This window comes from Penaeus chinensis, chromosome 21 (genome assembly GCF_019202785.1).
Source record: "Penaeus chinensis breed Huanghai No. 1 chromosome 21, ASM1920278v2, whole genome shotgun sequence".
Lineage (NCBI taxonomy): Eukaryota > Metazoa > Arthropoda > Malacostraca > Decapoda > Penaeidae > Penaeus > Penaeus chinensis.
This window is the reverse complement of record NC_061839.1, coordinates 6,122,335-6,127,334: the sequence shown is the minus strand read 5'-3', so window position 1 is coordinate 6,127,334 and position 5,000 is coordinate 6,122,335.

Below are 5,000 nucleotides of genomic sequence, written 5' to 3'. Positions count from 1 at the left end.
AATAATAATAATAATAATAATAATAATAATGATAATAATGATGATGATAAGGATAATAATAATAATAATAATAATAATAATAATAATAATAATAATAATAATAATAATGATAACAATGAGGATAATTGTGAGGATAGTAGCAATGAGCTAATCTGTCCACGTATCTGTCTCTCTCTGCCAATGGCTGAACTTGTCTAGTGATCTTCGAAAGGGAAATTCGTCCGTAACTATCCAATACTGTTATTTAGAAAATAAGAATGTCGAAAAGAAAAGCATGGGATAATATCCATCCTCTTTCTCGATAAGAGTTAGATGATCGGCTAATGATAATAATAATAAAAAAAAAGAAGCAAACGGAGAGCATCCCAAAATGGCGTCTGTTGCCATGGTAACCAGCAAGTGATTTAGCAAACTCACTGAGCTGCTTAGCCTTCGAGGTTATGGAATCAACGAGTCATAGAAAACGGCACTATAGCAATAAACAGGGCATGGCAATGGATTCACTAACGTTTATCTACGTGTTTACCTCATCTGTGTGCGAATACATACGTACACACATGTACATACGCACACATATAAATACACAAAGCCCTCCACCCCCACCTCCACACACACAAACACACACACATCTGTCTCTCTCTGTCTTTAAGTATCTGTCAATCTAGTTATCTATATTTGTACTTGTGCGTCTGTCTGTCTAGCTGCTTGTATGCACTTCTATCTGTGTAGCTGTCTGTCTGTCTTTTCATCAGTCAATCTGGATGTCTGTCTATCTATCTATTTATATGTGCCTGTTTAGAAAAGACAAGGCTGCTTTCACCTGTTTGACTTGATGAAAGCGAGTTCGATTTTTATGTTTATCTCTAACGTTAGATCGCAAAAAAAGACACGGGGGGCTTATCCTCTTATGAACCATCTAATAAAAATCAAGTACGCATTATTTAAATAGACAAATTACACATTAATCTCGTGCAATTTTATTTGTTTCATGTACACAAACAAACACCAGGGAAAAAAGACAATGGACCTTTCCAACACGCGTTAGCTAACAAAAAGGCTTTCTGTGCGGGGATATCAGATTCTATGGTGTGCTACAGAGACAAAGAAAAACTGTCATGCGATCCAGCAGAAAGACATGTTCTATTAACCCCTTTTCCATGGAGCTTCCAGGCAAAATATTGGATATCTGGGCCGCGAGGGAGCCGCTCTTTTGTTTTTAGCCGCAGTCGGGTTTTCCTCCGAGCAAATCAAAGTTTTATGGGTTGCATCGTGCTTTTACATCCCGGGTCAGAACGGGTCTCGACGGGAGAAGCCCGACAGGAAATACTGGGAGTGTGTTTTTTCTTTTTTTTTTAGTTATGTGTTTTTATGACGAGGGAAAGACTGTGTGCATGTTCTTTCTCTCTTATGCATGTTTCATTTATATATGTATATACATATATATATATATATATATATATATATATATATATATATATATATATATATATATATATATATATATGCACACACACACACACACACACATTTAATGTGGGTATACATATGTATTGATTTTTTGCTCTCTTCACTTAGCACTTCCCTCTTTATTCTGTCACTCTCCTTCACGTACCTTTATTTTTTGCTATTGCTGTGAAAAATATGATTAATAGGTTTTCAAAAAGAAGAAGAAAAAAAAAAGTGTTTTCAGTCGGGAGCCGACAGGAAGGCCTAGCATTTTATGGCCTCCTGTACCTCTCGTTCACATGGACCCGAAAGCCAGAAAATGTTAGAGAGTTAAATGGTTTAAAGAAACGAAGGAACAGGTAGTGTTTGGAAGGGAAAAGCCGAAGAGAAAAAGGTAATTCAAGTTTTTGCCTCAAAATCTTAGGTCAGAGATATCCAAGTCGCCGCTGTAATTCACCAAAGTCTAAATTTAATGTAAATAATTTTGGAGAGAATGGAGGGTGAAATATTGCTCTCTCGGCATCCGTTCCCCGCCGCACAAAGGAGGAAAAATAATCTTGATTATCGTACCCCAGGCATTTCGGCCGTGCATTTCGGCGATGACACATAACCCAAGTTAAGTAAGAAAATCAAAATATATTTTTCACCTTTAGACTAGTAATTTTCTGGAGATTATTCCCCTCCTCCCCCTCTCCCCATTCCATCCCCGCCACCGCATTCCTACGCCATTCCATTTTCGTTGAAATATTAACCGATTTAACAACAGGTTAGATTCACCGTTGATGTGCGTGAAGTATGGGGACGCCCGACGCTGGAACAATGTCACATGACTTACATTAGCGCCAGAATAAAAAAAAAAAAAAAAAGCGACCGCCTTTTTCCGCATCGTAAACTAAGAATGGAAATGGTTCTGGTGAAATCTCATCCATATATATTCTATTCTACTCTTACGGAGAATCTATATCTGGTTTGCGTCCTAAATTTCTACGTATATGTTAACGGAAGAAAAAATAAATACATAATGTAAGTAGGTGTACTGTTAGACCTGACGCTTTATTTAAACAAAGAAAAAAAAATTACTCTTACACTACTTAACAAAAAAAAAAAAAAAAAAAAAAAAAAAAAAAAAAAAAAAAACTGTAAAAGTTCGTTCTCTCATATGAATAGTGGTGAAAATCGGGGCGAGACGTTAATTGACAGACGTTATATATGCGGATCGCTACACACACAAACAATGGAGATTGACGCACGAGCTCAGATATAGGTGTAAAAATATCGGTCTCATTTTTCCCTCTGTCTCTCTCTCTCTTTCTTTCCCTTCCACTCTAGTTTACCCCCTCCTATTCAAATACACTCACACGCGCGCGCGCATATAATATATACATATATATGTGTGTGCGTGTGTATGTATATATATGTACACACACGTATATTCACACACACACACACACACACACACAGAAACACATTTACATACAAATGTATACATATACATATATAAATATATCTACACACACAAACACACAGACACACGCACGCACACACATATATATTCCTTCATTTACTTATTTATACGTACACACACACACACACATACACACACACACATATAGCTCACTCTAGTGCTCTGTCCTACGACAGGTCCTTATTTGGCATCCATTTTCTCCATGGCTCTATTTTCTATGTTCTTCTCTTCATACTGATATAGTCATCTTCCTTTTATCAGTTATTCTTTCTTCACTCACCTCCTTCAATAAACTGTTTCCACGTTGATCTCTGTCAGCAAAGGAAGATGGTGGGAGCTAACACCTGTTTTGAGCATGAAAAAAGGCGCTATAATCCAACTAGTTTCTGTGCTGATTCGACACAGATATAGAAAAAGTGTAAAGAATGCTTGAAGTTTCCAGGACCAGATGCCGATTCTGATAAAGAAAATGAAGAAATTTGGAAAGAGCCGAGAGTTTCCAGAGTAGAGTAAGTGAAAAGATCAAAGAGAATGAGAGGAAAATAGCATTGAGTGCGACTGAAATGCCCTGAAAGAGGCTGTGTTGGAAAGTGCAAAATACGAAACTGGATACAAGAAAAGTATAGCAGCAAATAAGCCGTGGGACTCTGGAGAAATGACAAGGAAAGGAGATGAAAGGAGAAAGTGGAAGAATATAGCAAATGAGGAAGGAAAAAGAAAGTGTAAACAGCTAAATAATGAACTTATGTGGGAAATACACAAGGCGAGTGAAGGGTGGTGGAAAGAAAAAAATGTGAAGAACTGGAAGAGTTAGACAGAAAGGGCAGATCAGATCTGTCGTAAAATAAATTAAGACATCTAACATAACAGCATAAGGGAAGTAAAAGTGGAAGTGCTATTAAGCATGAGAATAGAACCTTTTGACAGACAAAGGGGACATCGAGGATCGATAGAAGCAAAACACTGAAGTATTATATGATAGTGAAAGGAAAACTATGAAGGAGATTTTTGAAATAGAGTGAAAATAAGTTAAATTATATATGCACTAAAATTTATGAAGGTATCTGACCAGCAGGTCTCACAATGATAGCCATAATTCTATACTGCTTGTGGGAAATATAAAAACATCAACCGAATTACGCATGAGTCAAAGATCTTCCTTAGGGTACTGGATTAAAAAAAAAAAAAAAAAAAAAAAAAAAAAAAGGAAAGGACAGGGATAACATCAGCAAAACACAGTTTGGTTTTAAGAGAGGATGTGGTACCAGAGACGCAATCGGAGTCATGCGTATGCACTGTGATAAAGTATTAGACCATGGAAAGGAACTCTATGTGAACTCTTTGAGGACTATGAAAAAGCTTTTGATAGGGTGGACTGGGTTAGGATGCAGGATCATTTGAAAAACCTTGGAACAGAAGACTGATTTCTGAATTATGTATGAAGCAAGAAGCAGTGGTCAGAGTTATAAAGAATCAGATCAATGCATAATAGGTAGAGGAGTTGAACAAGGCTGTACACTGCCCCCTCTCTTATTTTCAACCTATAAAGAGGGGATGATGGCAGGAGATTATATGGAATCAGTGAGGGAGTGAATGTTGAAAAAGAACTATTAAAAGATGTAAGCTTTGCAAATGATCATGGCATGGTTGCTGAGACTGAGAACGGAATAAATGAGATATCACACAAATATACATACATACATATATGTACACATACATTTATATTTATATACATAATATACATATGTATGTATATATACATATATATATATATATATATATATATATATATATATATATATATATATATATACACACATAGATACATGTTATATACACAAACATACATATATACATACATACACATTATATATATATATATATATATATATATATATATATATATATATAGAGAGAGAGAGAGAGAGAGAGAGAGAGAGAGAGAGAGAGAGAGAGAGAGAGAGATAGTTAGATAGATATATAGATATGTATATAGTTACATATATTATAATGTATAAATATGTGTATATATATATTATAATGTATATACATATATATGTATGTACATGTATAAGTATATTTACATCCA